Below are 20,945 nucleotides of genomic sequence, written 5' to 3'. Positions count from 1 at the left end.
TCAGTCACGCATGGGCAACTACACATTTTTTTTTTGTTTCATTCTTTATTCCATCTTATTTATTCCATAACAAACATGTTATGACTGTTTTGCCACATTCCTTGTCATGGCGGCCACTACTTAGGGGGAATTACATGCAGTCCCCCCTTGTCCACATGCACTAATAGGTCCTCACACATTGACCTATCACATTTTAGAATTTTCTCACATAATCCTATTGACTAAATTCACATGAAATCAACCAAATTGAAGCTTGAAATTTTCACACATTCATAATTACATATTCTAGACAATAAGTATCACATTCAAACATTTCGGTGACTCGATTAGCGGTCCGAAACCACTTCCCGACTAGGGTCAACTTTGGGCTGTCACAACTCTCCCCCACTTAAGAAATTTTCGTCCCCGAAAATCTTACCGGTAAATAGGTTTGGGTATCGTTCTTTCATCGAGCTCTCGGTCTCCCAAGTGCTTCCTCGATCCCGTGTTTGAGCCATAACACCTTTACTAGCGGAACTCTTTTGTTTCGCAACTCCTTCACTTCACGAGCTAGGATACGCATCGGTTCTTCTTCATAGCTCATGTCGACTTGAATTTCAACCTCTGATGGGCTAATTATATGCGATGGATCAGATCGATAGCGTCGAAGCATCGAAACATGAAAGACGTCATGAATCTTTTCAAGCTCCGGGGGCAAAATCAATCTATACGCAACCGGGCCAACTCGTTCGGAGATTTCGTACGGCCCAATGAATCTTGGGCTCAACTTGCCCTTACGGCCGAACCTGAGTATCTTTTTCCAAGGTGAAACCTTAAGGAACACTTTGTCTCCCACCTGATACTCGATGTCTTTTCGTTTCAAATCTGCGTACGATTTCTGACGATCCGTGGCTACCTTCAGACTTTCACGGATTACCTTTACTTTCTGTTCAGCATCTCTAATCAAATCAACTCCGAAAATTTTACTTTCACCGAGCTCGGTCCAAAACAATGGTGTACGGCATTTACGGCCGTACAAAGCCTCGTAAGGTGCCATCTTAATACTTGATTGAAAACTATTGTTGTAAGCGAATTCAATCAAAGGTAAATACCGTTCCCATGAACTACTGAACTCGAGGATGCAACATCTCAACATATCCTCAAGTATCTGAATTATCCGCTCGGATTGACCATCGGTTTGGGGGTGAAAAGCAGTGCTAAAATGCAGCTTGGTACCCAGAGCTTCTTGCAATTTCTTCCAAAATCGTGAGGTGAATCTCGGATCTCTATCCGACACGATAGAAACAGGTACCCCGTGTAATCTCACAATTTGATAAACGTACAATTCAGCTAGTTTCTCCAATGAAAAATCCGTACGTACGGGGATGAAATGAGCCGACTTAGTCAGTCTATCAACAATAACCCATATCGCATCCTTCTTACTTGCTGACAAGGGCAGTCCGGACACAAAGTCCATTGTGACTCGATCCCATTTCCACTCGGGTATCATGATCGGCTGGAGTAATCCTGAAGGCACTTGATGTTCCGCTTTCACTTGTTGACATATCAAACATCTCGAAACAAAGTCGGAGATGTCCCGTTTCATACCATGCCACCAAAATTGACGTTTCAAATCGTTGTACATTTTCGTACTCCCCGGGTGAATTGACATTCGCTACAATGGGCTTCATTTAGAATCATCGAAATGAGTTCCGAATTCCTTGGAACACACAAACGATTTCTGAACCTCAAACAATCATTATCATCAATTTGAAACTCCGATTCCTCGTTCAGAAAACACTTAGCCCGTTTTGCAACCAATTCATCATCGACTTTCTGAACTTCACGAATTTGGTGAGTCAATAATGGTTTAGCTTTTAATTCAGCTACTAACACACTGTCTGGTAGAACAGACAAATGCACGTTCATCGCTCGTAAAGCAAACAATGACTTCCGGCTTAAGGCGTCCGCAACCACGTTAGCCTTTCCCGGGTGGTAATCAATGACAAGCTCGTAATCTTTCAACAACTCAAGCCAACGTCTTTGTCGCAGATTCAAGTCTCGTTGAGTCATCAAATATTTGAGACTTTTGTGATCCGAAAATACATGGCACTTCTCACCAAACAGATAATGTCGCCATATTTTTAAAGCAAACACGATGGCAGCTAGTTCGAGATCATGGGTCGGATAATTCCTCTCGTGTGGCTTCAATTGTCTCGACGCATAGGCCACGACTCGACCTTCTTGCATCAATACGCAACCCAACCCAAGTAGGGATGCGTCACTATAGATGACAAACTCTTTACCTGATTCGGGTTGCACCAAAATTGGAGCTTCAGTCAAATGAGTCTTCAGTTGGTCGAAACTTTTCTGACATTTCTCCGTCCACTCGAACTTAACATCCTTTTGAAGTAGCTTCTTCATTGGTGTGGCTATCATCGAGAAACCTTTCACAAATCGTCGGTAATAACCGGCGAGCCCCAAAAAGCTCCGAACTTCAGTAACATTTCTCGGAGGTTTCCAGTCAAGTATGGCTGAAATTTTGTTCGGGTCAACTCGAATACCCGACGCGGATACCACATGACCCAAGAAGCTAACCTCTCTTAACCAGAACTCACACTTACTAAACTTAGCATATAACTGCTTATCCCGCAAAATTTGCAGCACTAGCCTCAGATGCTCAGCATGTTCGGTCTCGTCTCTTGAATAGACCAAAATGTCATCAATGAACACCACTACGAACTGATCCAAATACGGCCTGAAGATCCGATTCATCAAATCCATAAATACTGCAGGGGCATTAGTGAGCCCAAACGGCATCACTAAGAATTCGTAGTGACCATATCTCGTTCTGAAGGCAGTTTTGGGAATATCTGAATCTCGGATTCGCAACTGATAATAGCCCGATCTCAAATCTATTTTTGAGAACACTGAGGCTCCCTTCAGTTGGTCGAACAAATCATCGATGCGCGGCAACGGATATTTGTTCTTTATCGTCACTTTATTCAGCTGACGATAGTCAATGCACAACCTCATGGTTCCGTCCTTCTTTTTCACGAACAATACTGGTGCACCCCAAGGTGAGAAACTTGGTCGAGCGAAACCTCTATCCGTCAGTTCTTGCAACTGAGCTTTCAACTCCTTTAACTCGGTTGGTGCCATACGATACGGAGCTATCGAAATCGGCGTAGTCCCAGGTACAAGCTCAATACCAAACTCTACCTCCCGAACAGGTGGTAAACCCGGTAATTCTTCCGGAAAAACATCCGGGTATTCACAAACCACCGGCACAGATTCGGGTTTCTTTTCAAATTCTTTGTCACCAAGTACATACGCAAGGTATGCTTCGCACCCTTTTCTTACATATTTCTGTGCCAACATTGCTGATATTACAGCTGGCATCCCCTCCAAGTCCGCAGACTCAATTCGGACTACTTCGTTATTTGCGCATCTCAAATCAATAGTCTTGCTCTTGCAATTCACAATCGCATCATGCGCGGTCAACCAATCCAAACCAAGGATAACATCAAATTCATCAAACGGCAAAAGCATCAAGTTCGCCGGGAAACAGGAACCTCGAATTTCCAGGGGACATTTCTTGCACACTTTGTCGAAAGCACGTAACGACCCAAGGGATTTGACACCCGAATTACGAACTCAGTAGACTCAATAGGTAAAGTCTTACTGGAGGCTAAGGTTTCACATATGTAAGAATGAGTAGAACCGGGGTCAATCAAAGCAATTACATTAGTATCAAAGAGAGTGAATGTACCGGTAATAACATCAGGCGAAGAAGCATCCTCGCGGGCACGTATAGCATAAGCTCTAGCAGGCGCACGGGCTTCGGATCTGGTTATATCATCTCTAGATCCTCTCTGACCACCACTAGCATTGCCCATATTTCCAGATGGTCTACCTCGAGCAGTGGTAGCACCCGGTCTCCCACTCTGATTTGCATTCTGTCCCGACAACCTCGGGCAATCTTTAATGAAGTGGTCAACTGATCCGCATTTGTAACAGGAGCGGTCAGGAAATCTACAACTCCCCGAATGCCATTTACCGCAATATCGGCATTTCGTCCTGTCTCGACGTTCATTCCCAACACTGGCGACCGAAGTGCCTCGTGTACCCACAGGGGGTCGATCACGATCTCGTCTAAAAAGGCCCGAAGTGCCTCTAAACTGACCCGCATCATCTCGAAATCTCTTCGATGTCTGTTGAAGAGACCTCCCCGAGGATCTTTTATGAAACTCTCCAGTTCCCTCATCAACTCTTAGTTTTTCTTTTCTAAGCTCTTCGGCTTTACAAGCTCGTTCAACAAGTACCACGAACTCTCGTATTTCAAGAACGCCAACGAACATTTTTATATCTTCATTCAGCCCATCCTCGAAGCGTTTACACATAATAGCCTCGGACGAAACACATTCCCGAGCGTATTTGCTAAGTCTAACAAATTTTCGCTCGTAATCAGTAACCGACATGGAGCCTTGCTTAAGCTCAAGAAATTCCTTCCGTTTTTGATCAACAAATCTCTGACTGATATACTTTTTTCGAAACTCAGTTTGGAAAAACTCCCAAGTTACTTGCTCTCGGGGCACAATAGAAGTCAGAGTACTCCACCAATAGTAGGCAGAATCACGTAGCAAGGAGATAGCACACTTTAGGCATTCATCGGGTGTACAAGATAGCTCATCGAGTACCCGGATAGTGTTGTCCAGCCAAAATTCAGCTTGCTCGGCATCATCGCTATCCATAGCCTTAAATTCAGTAGCCCCATGTTTTCGGATTCTGTCAACTGGGGGCTTATTTGACCTTATTTGGTCCGTTACCGGTGGTATTGTAGGTGCGGGGGTAGTATTTGTCGGGAATGGAGGTTGTGGAACAGCCATATTAGTTCGAATGTATTGGTTAAACCAATCATTCATCACGCTATAGAATGCTTGTCTAGCTTCATCATTCGGATTACTAGCATTAGGTTGAGAGTCTGCCGGCACTGTCCCTTGTGCGGGAGCAGGCGCTACACTCTCAAGATCATCAGCTACCTCTCGGTCACGATCGGGATCCATTACTATAAATAAACACATTTACAATTGTCAGAAATCACCACACTATCAAGTAATCACATAAAATGGCATGTATAGCTAGACCCAACACATTACGGTAGTCCTAGAATCGACTAAACCGTAGCTCTGATACCAATAAAATGTAACACCCCGAACCCGAGACCGACACCGGAGTCGGACACGAGATGTTAACAAACTTTGAAAAATTTTTCCAGACACTGCCCAGTCTGAGTACTAGTCGCTTCAAAAATCATATCTTGAGTTTCACAACTCAAAAATCAGTTTTGTGATTTTTCCCTGAAACTAGACTCATGTCTCCACCTATGTATTTTTTTCTAGAATTTTTGGTCTGGCCAATTAGTACAGTTTATTAGTCAAAGTCTCCCATGTTACAGGGGTCGACTACACTGACCCTTTCCCATTACGACTGAGATATCTCTCTGCACAGAGCTTCAATACTGATTCCGTTTGTTTCTATGGAAACTAGACTCAGAGAGGAATCCATACATATATGGTATGACCCCTAATTATCTCTGGTCAATTTATAGTGAATTTCCAAAGGCGGAACAGGGAATCCAGAAACTGTTCTGGCCCTGTTCCACAAGAACCCGAATATCTCTTTCTGTACTGTTCCTATGATTGTTTCGTTACTTCCATATGAAAGTAGATTCATCAAGGTTCGATTACATAATTTATTCACTATTTAATTCCACTCCTACGAATTCTTGTGATTTTTCCAATCCACACCACTGCTGCTATCAGCTTCTGTTTTCAAAGTAACCTTACCTAATTTGGGGTTTCATGGACCAACTAGGGCCTTGTCATACATAAGCCCACATATGATCATACTTAGCCATTCTAGTGGCTGATCATTTGCTCAACACTTCCATTCCAACTATAGTTACATCATGAAACCATCTATACATTCATAAATACGAATGGTCTAATGCCATACTCCACTTCTACAAGCCATTTTCGCATGGCTGTACACTTATACATTTCATAAAGTACTCGAAAGACAACAATGGGTAGTCCTATACATGCCATATCAGAATTCAACCAAAATAGTACCCAAAAGAGCCTTGGATAGTGTGGGCGACTTCGACTTCAAGATCCCGAGTCCGATAGCTGGAGAACCAAAAATCTATAAAACAGAGGAGCAATGTAACGAGTAAGCAATTTATGCTTAGTAAGTTTGAGCAAGGAATTCCAGCATGCACAAATAATAGCACACATTTAGCTAAACGGAATATTTCATAATACGCAATTTACCGATATCAAACTTGCTTCACAACATTAACAACCCTTATGTACATACACAATAAACTAACTTGGCCGAAGGCCGGTAGCTCGTTTATCAACTGAGCGAACATTTATTTGTAAGGGCTCGATTAAATTCAACACATACGTAACATATCCCAATATTGGGATGTTTTTTCGAGTATTAGCTGGAATTTTACAGCAAGCTTATTCATTTCCAAATCACGTACCTTCGGAATTTAACCGGACATAGCTCATCGTTCAAGTGCCTTCGGGACATAGCCCGGTTTTAGTAACTCACACAATGCCTTCGGGACATAACCCGGATTTAACAACTCGCACGAATGCCTTCGGGACTTAACCCGGATTTAATAACTCGCACGAATGCCTTCGGGACTTAACCCAGATTTAGTATCTCGCACAAAGGCCTTCGGATCTTAGTCCAGATATATTCACTTAGCACAAAGCCTTCGGGACTTAGCCCGGACAGCATTCAATTAATCATGCACATCTAACAATAATTCATGGCACATTCATATTTCATTTTCATTTGCAAGACTCAAACACAAGGCACATATCATCCTTGCACATTCGGCTCAATAGCCACACATAGAGCATGATTTAATCACATCGTAATTTAAGCTCTCTTACTCAAGAACTTACCTCGGGTGTTGTCGAACGATTCCGCTAGCTATTCAACCACTTTTTCCTTCCCTTTATCGGATTTATTTCCCCTTTGCTCTTGAGCTTAATCAAACAAATAAATTGATTTCATCATTTAGGCATCAAAAAGATGAACACAAGGCACTTAGCCCATATTTATACATTAGACATTAAAGTCTCATACATGCAAAAATCATGCATCAACACAACATATTAGCTAATTTCTTTCCCCTTGGCCGAATATGCATGTCTATTTTTGGGGTCGATTTCAACACTTAATACACACATATACACACTAGTAAAGCATCCTCCCCCTTTTTATCAATTTAACACATACATTGCTCATTAACATGCAAAGTTACATTCGGCCTTAGCACACATCTTGCTAGCCGATTCTTCTCCATTTAGCAACCAATGCACATATGTGCTCACACAAAAATGCTAAAAAGGAGGTTCAAGAATCATCAAGCCATCATCACATGCATCATTAACAAGCTTCATATTTTGCATGCAATGGCATTAACACAACCTCCACCTAGGCCGAATCTTAACTCATCCTCATACCTCATCACCACAACATCAAACATCAACCAAGAATGATGCATCCATGGTCAAGTGCCATTTCCATCACATAGCAAGATTTAGATCATGGGCTAGGTAGAACTCAAGCTAACAACTAAATCATGCATGCATCTCATGAAACATCATCAAACATACCTTAGCCTAGCTACATGCATGGCCGAATCTCTTCACCTTTCTTCTTCTTTCCTCCTTAAAATTTTTGGCCAAGGATGAACCAAAGGATGAGAAATTTTTTTCTTTGTTTTTCTTTCTAATTTAGGCTAAAATGAAGGTGAGAAAGGATGAACACAAATTTTTCTCCTTTCTTCTCTTTAGCTCACGGCAATGGGGGGGCAACTACACATTTTTTTTTTCTTTTGTTTCCATTTCTTTATTGCCCATACTTCTTATTTTAATCTTCCATTAACAAAACATGTTTCATGACATGTTTTGCCCATCATTCCTTGTCATGGCCGGCCACTACTCATTAGGGGGGAAATTTGACATGCAAGTCCCCCCTTTGTCCACATGCACTAATAGGTCCTCACACATTGACCTATCACATTTTAGAATTTTCTCACATAAGTCCTATTGACTAAATTCACATGAAATCAACCAAATTGAAGCTTGAAATTTTCACACATTCGTAATTACATATTCTAGACAATAAGTATCACATTCAAACATTTCGGTGACTCGGTTTAGCGGTCCCGAAACCACTTCCCGACTAGGGTCAACTTTGGGCTGTCACATATGAAGATAATTAATTGTTATATTCTATGTTTATTATGTGTGTACATGCATATGTGGAAGTTTCATGCCTTAATTTTGCAAATTGCATGAGGAATTATTAAATAGGGATCAACATGAGACATGGTGAAAAATGATAGGTTAATTTTAAAGGGGCTTATTAGTGCATGTCAACACAAAGGTGGACTTGCATGTCAAATTGCCCAATTTTCCTTATAGTGGCCGGCCAAGGTGGGTTGATGATGGGCAAAATATTTGTTGAAATTGATATTGGGTTATGGGATTTAATAAATAAAAGAAAAGAATGAAAATGTGATGAAAAAAAAAAGGGGCTTCATTCTTGTCTTCTTGGCCGAATTGAAGGAAGGAATAGGGGCAAAGAACTTTCGGCCATTTGAATGTTTAATAAGGTTAGTATATTGTGTTAAAGTTGTGAAATTTTAGCTTGTTTTAGGTTAATTATCATGGTTCTTACTTAGACCATGCTAATTCTTTTTAAAAAACTTTGATGGATGGATGGACCATTCGGCTATGGCTATTAAAGAAGGAATTTGATTATTTCCTTTAAGTTTTGATGGATAAAGAAACAAAAGGTTGTTGATGGAAGAAGTAAACGTGTTAAGAGATTATATGAAACTTATTCATGTTTATATATGTTATATGCATTGAAAATGGTTGATGATTTTGGAAGTGATTAGATTGAATCGGCCATGGTATATCCATAAACCCGATTTATGCTTGTTATGTGGTGGAAATTAAGGGTTAAATGTATGAAATTTGATGTATATTAACTATAGGTAATCACATACGTAAGGTCAAATTTAATTTGGTATATTCGGCCATATAGGTGTATATGTTTGTGATACTATTTTTGTTAACTCTTGATAACCGATTGAAGGAGTAATATTGGCTTATAAGGTTGAGTTGATTCATGATGTTGTATATTAGAATCAAAAATACTCAAGACTAGGTTACCATAATAGCGATAATGCATTCGGCCTTGAAGCATTAATCGAATATGGTTAAGGTTTTGATATTTTGAACAAGGATAATTGTGAAATGGAGCGAAAACCGTTAAATTATACATAAGTATCCAGCAAGAAAATTAAACTACTAAATGTGTTTATTATAGATCAAGACATCAAAGGGAGAGAATCAAGCAAAGGCAAAGAAAAGATCATCGAGTAGCCGAGTTGGAACCGTCTTACCCAACATAAAGTAAGTCATTAAGCATATAGTTGGTATTAATTCAAATGGTCATAACGTTTATGTAATGATGCTGAATGGAATGAATAAATATATATATATGCATGTACGTATGTGGTGATGAAAGTGTTGAATGAAAAGAAAAGAGGTGAGATGTATTGAGTTGTTGATATCGGCACTAAATGTGCGGGTATAAACATTTATGACCATGAGATTGGCGCTAAGTGTGCGGGTTTAAATTGTGCAGCACTAAGTGTGCGAATTGAATATGTAGCACTAAGTGTGCGAGTTTGACTATGTAGCACTAAGTGTGCGAGTTGACTATGTAGCACTAAGTGTGCGAGTATGATTATGTAGCACTAAGTGTGCGAGTTGATTATATAGCACTGAGTGTGCGGACTTAATAAATATTCTTGAATCATTATGGACACTAAGTGTGCGACACTATTGAGTCGATCACGGATAGCGGATCGGGTAAGTATCTTGAGTTCATGGCTAATAGGTGCTATGTTTATATTTGGAGTTGAGCTTGGTAAGTTGAACCTATGTGACAAATATACTTGAAGTCACGTACATAAGATTTATCGTGGAATGGGTGAAAGGCCGTTTAGTTGTATGATTGTAACGAAAATAAAATGATTTATGAAAATGCCTCGAATATTCTATTGATGGGTATATGGAATGTGAATGCATGATTTGGTATGAGATTGAACCGATAGGTCGGAGGAACTATGGTATGGTTCGGTATGGATGGAGTAACTAGCCTCGTTCCATTTTGTTTCCTCTTGTGATAATGTTATTAATGGATGGTAGTGTATTGCTTATGACTTACTGAGTTATAAACTCACTCGGTGTTTCCTTGTCACCTATTCTAGGTTTCTTGGACTCATCTCCTTTTGCGTGGTCGGGCCGTCATCGAAGTCATCACACCGGATAGCAAGTTTTGGTACTTTCTTCTTAGTTGGCTTAGGAGAACATTTCGGCATGTATAGGCTATTATGTTGTGTTTGAACTTTGGTATGTAATCTTTTAGCCATGCGAAAATGGCATAAATGTTCGGTTGGGTTTGGATTCATAACGTTAGGTCGCAAATCTTGATAATTCGACCTTTTTATGCCATACGTCATGGTTGATTATTTTGGTGTTAAAATTCATGATATGGCAATAGTGTAGTAGGGGAAGTTTGACAATGATTAGCCTTTGGCATGGTTAGTCATGATCATAATTTGTGATATGCATGATGAATTATTAGTTAGATCAAGGAGTAAACACGAAGTGGGCATAGTTGCTTTCGTAACAGATGCTGGCAGCAGCAGTGACATGAGATTGAAAAATCACTAAAAATAGTAGGAGTGGAATTAATTGATGAATAAATTATGTAATCGAAGTTCGATGAGTCTATTTTCATATAGAAGTAACGAAAGGATCATATGGACAGTATGTTAAGAGATAATCAGGTTCTCGTGGGACAGGGCCAGAACGGTTTCTGGATTCCCTGCTCCGACTTTGGAAATTCATTATAAATTAACCAGAGATAATTAGGAGTCATACCATATATGTATAGATTCCTCTCTGAGTCTAGTTTCTATAGAAACAAACGGAATCAGTATGGAAGTTCTGTACAGGGAGATATCCAGGTCGTAATACACAAAGGTCAGTGTAGTCGACCCCAGTAACATGGGAGACTTTGACTAATAAACTGTACTAATTGGCCTGACCAAAAATTCTAGAAAAAAATATGTAGATGGGAATATGAGTCTAGTTTCAGGGAAAATTCACGGAACTGGATTTTGAGTTCCAGAGCTCAAGATATGATTTTTAAAGCGACTAGTACGCAGATTGACCGCTTGTCTGGAAAAATTTTAATAAGTGGTTTGAAGTCTGTTAACACCTCGTGTTCGACTCCGGCGACGGCCTCGGGTTCGGGGTGTTACAGATAGAAATCTTACGCAGATTTGAAACAAAAACAGATCGAGTTTCAAGTCGGTGATAAGGTGTTCTTGAAAGTATCCCTGTGGAGGAAGGTCCTCAAATTCAATAGAAAGAGCAAGCTGAGTCCTCGTTTCATAGGACCTTATGAGATTCTTGAGAGAGTAGGGCCTGTTTCCTATCGATTGACTTTGCCCTCAGAGTTGGAAAAGATTCACGACATGTTTCATGTATCCATGTTACGTAGATATAGATCGGATCCTTGTAGCATGAGCTTTCCAATGAGGGGACTATTTTGCAAAATGGTTAAAAGTCTAAGGTTTTTTCCATAAGAGTGTTCATGTTGTTTTCTGAAATTTTATGGAAGAAAATGAATCATGGTTGTGAAATAAACAACTTTTCTGAAGCAGTTTTCATGGAAAAACTAACTAAGGACCATTTTGCATAAGTTGTGAGATAAGTAATAAATGTGTGAAATAATGAGAATTGTAGTCTGCTCCTAGTATAAAAAGTATTCGGCTAGGCTTGATTAATGAGAAAATGTGATAAAAATTGATTTTCGAGTCTAGGGGCAAAATGATCATTTTGCCCAATTATAAATGATTGAGTACCTAGATCGATAAAATGATTAAATATGTGAATTCTTATTATTTTAGATCAAGAAATACAAAATCTGAGCCTAGACCAGGGACAAGCCAAGCTAATGGACTAAGTCGAAATAGTCGCTCATGTTTTGTATACCGAGGTAAGTTATATGTCAATAATGCAACTATTTTGTTATGATGTATGTTTGAATTAATATTGCATAAATTGTTATGATTGTGAATGTGAGAATGCATTTTGAGAAATTAATGCAGTAAAGATTTCCAGTTGAACATTTAGAATAGACTTGGATATTTATACCATGACATTGGGTGGTATGTGAGCCAGTGTAAGACATTCTGGGACATGCATCAGCCACATCATGAGTGCCAGTGTAAGACATGTCTAGGACATGCATCAACATTGAGACGAGAGCTAGTGTAAGACATGTCTGGGAGATAGATCAGCCTCGGGATAAACAAGCTATGTAAGACCTACCTGAGACATTGCGTCAGCTTGTTGTGTGTTTGTGTAAGACCTGTCTGGGACATGGCATCGACACCGATAGATGAGAACCAGTATAAGACCTGTCTGGGACATGGTATCGACCTCGATATTTGAAAGTCGGTGTAACCCCTGTCTGGGACATGGCATTGACTTTAATGTGTTAGCCAGTGTTAGGCCTGTCTGGGAAATGACGTCGACATTTTATCCCATGTTCGGGGCTATTGAGTATTCGGTAGTATTCCAAATGGTTCAACGAAAGATTCATGATTTATATCGAAATGAGAAAATTTATGACCATGTGGTGAGTGGTTCAGGTACCTATTTGAAATGTATGAGATGTAGGCTCAATATATGCCATATGAATTGTATTGGATGGTGATAAGTAAGTTGTGCTTATATCCGTTTATGGTATTCATGAACAAGCTATGAAAGGTTATGAGCATATTGTTCTACAATAATTAGTTGATGTTTATTTTCATGCAACTTACTAAGTTTTATGATTACCCCATTTTCTTATAGTGCCGCCAAAGTAGCTCGTGGATCATCACCTACGTTGGAGAAGCCAGTCACACTATCATTTTGAAGCACTTGGTATAGTTAGTTCCTTTATTTTGATTATGGAATGTATAGGATCCTTTGATTTTGTTAAAGTGTCACATTGTTTTGGGGCCAAATGTGTTGGCTTAATTTAGTACTTGACTCGTTTTGTATAAGGCCATGAATAATGGCTAATATTTAAAGTTGTTTTATGAATGCAAGAAAGTCTTTCGTGAATGTTAAAATTGTTGGCATGGTTGTATATGTATGAAATGTATATAGGACTTAGTTACGGTTGCTTGGTTGAGAAATCAGGTTGTGATAAACTTGGGTATGATAGATTATGTTTCAAGGTGGCAAGGGGCTTGGTAGATAGCCTTATATTGTCCATACGGGTAGACACACGGGAGTGTGTCTAGGCCGTGTGTGACGCATGGTCAGCCTCATGGGCATGTTATTCGGCCATGTGTCCCCTGCACCTCAAATTTACAAGTCAGTATACGTAGTAGTAAACACATGGGTAGAGACACGGCCGTGTGTCTCAGCTGTGTGTTGGACCCGGCCTCTGGCCAGGGGCGTGTGCCTTGGCCGTGTGCCCCTAAATTGTTGTTGACATCAGAAACAAAGTGTCACGGGTTTTAGACACAGGCGTGTCATGACCATGTGAAGGACACGGGCCATGGACATGGGTGTGTGTCAAGCCGTGTGAAAACACCTGTAGGTTCAAATTTAGAATTTAATTCACACGGCCTCAGGGCACGGGTGTGTCCCTTTGTGCTTAGGCCGTGTGAACCATACGGCCCTTTAGCACGGCAATGTCATAATGGCCACACGAGTGTGTTGCCCTTTCACATGAGCGTGTGCCCTGCTTCAAGTGGAATTTTTTAAAGTTTTCAAAGATGTTGGGATTAATCCCGGGTTATTTACAAAATGTGATTTGGACCTCATAGGCCCATATTAAGAACTTTTAGATTGAAAGAGAAAAGTTTTAAGTTTGACCTAGTTTTTATAACTCAAAAATGATTGTGTGCATGGGGTTAAGTCAGGTAATGCCTCGTGCCCAGTCCTAGCCTCGGACTTGGGTAAGGGGTGTTAGAAACCCGAAACATTGGGAGTATGAGTAGTAATCGCGACACTACAAGATGTTCTACAGTTAGATTAGAGGCTAGAGCACCTGCTAAAGCTTATGCGATTTGCACTTGTGAAGATGCGTCCCAATGTTATCACCGATACATTTTCTTTTTATGACATTAATGTAGTTGTATTAATTGATCCTGGATCGACTCATTCATATATTTTTATGAATTCAGTGTCTAGTAAGAGTTTATCTATTGAGTTTACTGAGTTTGTGATTAAAGAATCGAACCGTTTAGGCAAGTATGTTCTAGTTGATAAAGTTTGCAAGAACTGTCCTTTAATGACTCGGGGTTACTATTTTTTGGCAAATCTGATGCTTTTACCGTTTGATGAGTTCGATGTAATTCTGGGTATGGATTGGTTAACGCTACATGATGCCGCTGTGAATTGTAGATGAAAGACTATTGAATTGAAATGTCAGAATAGTGAAATCATTCGAATTGAATAAGATGAGTTGGGTGGATTGCATGTTGTGATTTCATCGATGTCAGCTCAGAGATATGTGAGAAAATGTTTTGATGTTTACCTAGCTTATGTTTTGGATACAAAAGTATCTGAATCTAAGATTGAATCAGTGCCAATTGTCTGTGAATATCTAGGTGTGTTTCCAGAAGAATTACCGAGTTACCACTGATCAGAAAGGTCGAGTTTGCCATTGAATTAATGCCGAGAACATCACCGATATTGATAGCTCCATACAGAATGGCTCCAACAGAATTGAAAGAACTAAAAGCTCAATTGCAAGAGTTAACAGATAGAGGTTTTGCACGACCTAGTTTTTCGCCCTGGGGCGCGCCAGTATTGTTTGTAAAGGAGAAAGAAAAATCAATGAGAATGTGTATTGACTATCGTCAGCTCAATAAGGTTATGATAAAGAACAAGTATCCGTTACGGAGAATCGATGATTTGTTCGATCAGTTAAAAGGAGTAACAGTGTTTTTGAAGATTGATCTACGGTCTAGTTACTATTAGTTGCAAGTTAAGGATTCGAATGTGCCAAAAACAGCATTAAGAACAAGGTATGGACATTATGAATTTCTTTTTAGACCGTATTTAGATAGATTTGTTGTTGTATTCCTTGACGACATTCTAATCTATTCTCAAGATGAGTCTGAGCATGTTGAGCATTTGAGAATTGTGTTACAAACCTTGAGAGATAAGCAATTGTACGCTAAATTCAGAAAATGTGAGTTTTGGCTTCGAGAAGTTGAATTTCTGGGGCACATTGTTTCAGTGGAAGGTATACGAGTTGACCCGAGTAAGATTTCTCCAGTTGTTGATTGGAAACCACCAAGAAATGTATCCGAAGTCAAAATCTTTCTGGGGCTAGTTGGTTACTATCGACGTTTTGTTAAAGGATTCTCGATGATTGCTACACTGATGACAAGATTATTACAAAAAGATGTGAAATTCGAATGGCCCGAAAAATGTCAATAGAGTTTTGAACAGTTGAAAGCATTACTAACTGAGGCACCAATTTTTGTTCAACCTGAGTTGGGTAAAGAATTTGTTATTTTCACTGACGCGTCATTGAAAGGTTTAGGTTGTTTTGATGCAAGAGGGAAAAGTGGTAGCTTATGCCTCTAGACAATTGAAGTCGCATGAAAAGAATTATCTGATGCACAATTTAGAGTTGGTCGCTATTGTTTTCGCATTGAAAATTTAGTGACATCATTTATATGGTGAAAAATGTCATATCTTTACTAATAATAAGATTTTGAAATATATAATGACTCAGAAACATTTGAATTGGCAACAACCAAGATGGTTAGAGTTGCTGAAAAACTATGCGTTAGTGATTGATTATCATCCAGGGAAAGTGAATGTAGTCAAGGATGCTTTGAGTAGAAAATTGTTATTTGTTTTGAGAGTGATGAATACTAAGTTAACCTTGGCTGACAATGGTTTCATTCTAGCAGAGTTGAAAGTTAAACCGGTTTTTCTTCAGCAAATTTGTGAAGCTCAAAAGTGTGACAAAGAACTTCAAGCTAAAAGAGTGCAATGTGAGTCGACTAGTGATTCAGACTATCAAATCGGATCCGAAGATTGTTTAATGTTCTGAGATAGGATTTGCATACCAAAGAGTTCTGAACTTATTCAGAAAATTCTACATGAAGCAATTCTGAACTTATTCAGAAAATTCTATACGAAGCACACAATGGTTGTTTATCTGTTCACTCGGGGAGTACCAAAATGTACAATAACTTGAAATAATTGTATTGGTGGTCAGGCATGAAACGAGACATTTCAGAGTTTGTGTCGAGATGTTTAGTTTTTCAACAAGTAAAATCTGAGCTTCAGGTGCCTTCGATATTGCTACAGCCTGTGATGATACCAAAGTGGAAATGAGATAGAGTCATAATGGATTTCGTATCGAGTTTGCCTCTGTCTTCTAAAAAAAAGATGCTATTTGGGTTGTCGTTCCATTCCGGTACGTACAGATTATTTCCTTGAAAAATTGGCTGAGTTGTACATTGCTGAGATCGTTAGATTGCACGGGGTGTCAGCTTCGATTATATCGGATAGAGATCCAAGGTTTACGTCGTGATTTTGGAAGAAATTGCAATAAGCTCTAGGTACAAAGTTAAACTTTAGCACTGCATTTCATTCGCAAATCGATGGTCAGTCTGAGAGAGTAATACAAATTCTCGAAGATATGCTTCGTTGTTATGTTTTAGAATTTGAAGGCAATTGGGAGAAATATTTCCATTGGTTGAATTCGCGTATAACAATAGTTTTCAATCGAGCATTAAAATGGCACCGTATGAAGCATTGTATGGTCGCAAATGCTGAATTCCATTATATTAGATTGAGCTTAGTGAGAAAAAGATTCATAGGGTTGATTTGATCCGAGAAACTAAAGATAAAGTGAAAGTGATTCGCCTCCTGAGATTAGACATGCATGGAGGTTTATATCTTTAGAATTGACTTAGTAACTTTCTTAAGGCGAAATCCTAGGGGACATAAAAATCTAAAATGATATAGGCACTATTTCTTTGGATCATTTGAGCCTTTTCAAGCCAACCCTACGATATTAGACCCTTGAAACTGTAATTGAAGGCCTATTTATTGCAATGAACCTACATTATAAGCCACATTACCATCTTTTTAAGCTATCCTTGTAACAGCTCGATTTTAGGGGTAGTCGAAATAGTGGTTATGAAACCACTATTTCAAAACCATAGAAATTATTTTAATATTATTTTATGTGTGATGACGTGATTATAAAGGTGCATGAAAATTTTGGTGAATTAATTTTAGAGTTTGAGAGCTTAATCGCGAAAAAGGACTAAATCGCATAAAGTGCAAAAGTCTTATTTTGATAGCTAAGGGTGTCAAATAGCTAGAGAACCAAAATTGGGGGTCTTTAAAGGGCAAATAGACCCTAAAAAGAGTGCTTGGCCTGCCATGGGGACAAGAATGGTCAAAAAGTCAAATTAGGTGGGTTTTTGTATCTTATTTGACTAAAATAGAAATAAAATAAAAGAAAGATGATATCATCCCTTTTCACCATTTCTTCTCTATCAAAAATTCAGCCATTGTTGGGGTTTGAAAGCTTGAAAATTTCAGCAACTTGTAACCCTCTCAAGTAAGTGATTTTGATGGTTTTTCTTGATAATTTTTGTATTTTTAGAACCCTTGTTGCATGAGCTTTCAAATGAGGGGACTATTTTGTAAAATGATTAAAAGTATAGGTTTTACCATGAGAGTTTTCATGTTGTTTTCTGAAATTTTATGGAAGAAAATGAATCATGGTTGTAAAATAAGCAACTTTTGTAAATGGACTTCTCATGAAAACCCCAATAGGACCATTTTGTAAAGTTTGTAAAATAGATAATAATGTTGTGAAATATTAGGAATTTGGGGTTGTCATAAGAGTAATAAATGGTCGGTTAGGCTTGGCTAACAAGGAAATTCGATAAAAATTGATTTTCGGGTCTAGAGGTAAAATGGTTATTTTGTGAAAGTTTAAAAGGCAAAATGACCATTTTGCCCAATTATGAATTGTTGAGTACCTAGATTAATAAAATAATTAAATGTGTGAATTTTCATCATTATAAATCAACAATTACAAAATCTAGGCCTAGATTGGGGAGAAGCAAAGCTAGTGGACTAAGCCGAAATAGTCACCATATTTTGAATACCGAGGTAAGTTGTATGTTAATAATACAACTATATCTTTATGATGTGTAATTGAGTTGATATGGCCTAAATTTTCTTGATTTTGAGTATGAGAATACATGTTGAGAAATTTACGTAGTAAAGACTTTCGTTGAACATTTGGAATATACTTGGATATTTATACCGTGATAATGGGTGATATGTGTGCTAGTGTAATACATGTCTGGGACATGCATCAGCCACAGCATGAGAGCCAGTGTAAGACATGTCTGGGACATGCATCGGCCTCGAGATATTTAAGCCAATGTAAGCCATGTTTGGGACATGCATCAGCATTGAGACGAGTGCTAGTGTAAGACATGTCTAGGACATGCATAGGCCTTGCGATATACAAGCTAGTGTAAGACCTGTCTGGGACATGGCATCAACTTGTGGTATGTCAGTGTAAGACCTGTCTAGGACATGGCATCAACACCAATAGATGAGAGCCAGTGTAAGACCTGTCTGGGATATGGCGTTGGCCTCGCTATATGAAAGCCAGTGTAAGACCATGTTTAGGACATGGTGTCTGTATCTTAACACATGTTAGGGCTATTGAGTATTCGGTAGTATTCCAAATGGTTCAACAAATGGTTTATGATTTATATCAAAATGAGAAAAGTTATGATCATGTGATAAGTTGTACAGGTACCTAATTAAAATGTATGAGATATGGGCTCAATGTATGCAATATGAGTTGTATTGGATGGTGATGAGTAAGTTGTACTTACATTTATTTATGGTTAGAAATGGAGAGAGTAAGCTACTGTATCTAAAAATTACAAAGAACATTAAAAACGGAGCTTGGGAGCACTTACTAATGAGCTTGAAAAGCTTGGAAACCCTAGCTATGGTGGCTTAGGAATTTCAGCAGGACAAGGGAGAAGAATGGCTGATTTTTTCCTTATTTTTCCCATTTTATTTCATTAGTATGCCAAATGACCAAAATGCCCTTAAGCCATTTCTTTGAAATTTCATCCATGCAAGCCCATTTCTGTCCAAAAACTTAGAAATTGGGAAAATTGCTCCCCAAGACCTTATATTTTATAATCAAAAGCAATTTCATGAAAATTACTTCTAGAATCCAAGTTTTGCAATTTATTCAATTTAGTCCCTAATTTTCCAATTGGGCACTTACTCAAAGAATTTCTTCATGAAACTTTAACACATGCATATTCTCATATCTAAGCCTCGTAATAATCATAAAATAAATATTTTAATGTTAGATTTGTGGTCCCGAAATCACTATTTCTACTAGGCCTTATTTTGGGATGTTACATTTATCCCCCCTTAAGGACTTTCATCCTCGAAAGTCTTACAAGTGAACAGATTCAGATATTGGCTTCTCATGGTTTCTTCTGGTTCCCATGTAGCCTCTTCTACACGATGTTGATGCCATAAAACTTTTCCTAAGGCCACATCTTTATTCCTCAGCTGTTTAACCTCACGAGCCAATATCTTAACTGGTTCCTCTCCATAGGTCATGTCCGATCGAATTTCAATCTCAGTCGGTGAAATCACATAAGAGGGGTCTAATCAGTATCGCCTTAACATAGATACGTGGAACACATCGTGAATCTTTTCTAGTTCAAGTGGCAATGCCAAGTGATAGGCTAACAGTCTAACTCTTTCAATGATCTCATACGGTCCGATAAATAGCGGACTCAATTTGCCTTTCCGGCCAAATCTCAACACCTTTTTCCATAGAGACACTTTTAAGAATACTCTATCTTCAACTTGAAACTCGATTTCCTTTCTTTTCAAATCAACATATAAATTTTTCCTATTCGATGCCACTTTCAAACAGTCTCATATCACTTTAACTTTCTCTTCAGTTTCTTTAATCAAGTCAACTCCATGAATCTGATTTCCCTTAAGTTCTGTCTAGTACGGTAGAGTTCGGTACTTCCTTCCATACAAGGCCTCATAAGGTGCCATCTTCAAACTCGTCTGAAAACTGTTATTGTAGGCGAATTCTACTAGCGGCAAATATTTTTCCTAGCTACCCTGAAATTCAAGGATGTAACATCGCAACATATCCTCAAGAATCTGAATCATCCGCTCAGACTGACCATCTGTCTGAGGGTGAAAAGCTGTACTAAAACTTAACTTTGTACCCAAGGCTTCTTGTAATTTCTTCCAGAATCTCAAAGTGAACCTCGAGTCTCTGTCAGAAATAATCGACAGTGGTACCCCATGCAATCTTACAATATCAGAAATACAGTCAGCCAATCTATTGAGGGAGTAATCTGTCCTCACCGAAATAAAATGAGCCGACTTCGTTAACTTATCTACTACGACCCATACAGCATCTTTCTTCTTCGGAGTCAATGGCAATCCTGTCATGAAATCCATAGTAACTCTCGCACTTCCATTCTGGGATCATCACAGCCTGTAGCAAACCTGAAGGCACTTGATGTTCAGCTTTAACTTGCTAACATACTAGGCATTTCAACACAAATTTAGAAATATCTCTTTTCATGCCGTTCCACCAGTACATTTTCTTCAAATCATTGTATATCTTGGTACTTCCCAGGTGAATTGACAAACGGTTGTTATGTGCTTCTTGCAAAATTTTTCGAATGAGTTCATTATTTTTGGGTACACAAA

This window comes from Gossypium hirsutum, chromosome A13, assembly GCF_007990345.1.
Source record: "Gossypium hirsutum isolate 1008001.06 chromosome A13, Gossypium_hirsutum_v2.1, whole genome shotgun sequence".
In the NCBI taxonomy this organism is placed as follows: Eukaryota; Viridiplantae; Streptophyta; class Magnoliopsida; order Malvales; family Malvaceae; genus Gossypium; species Gossypium hirsutum.
Note: the sequence above shows the minus strand (reverse complement) of the source record.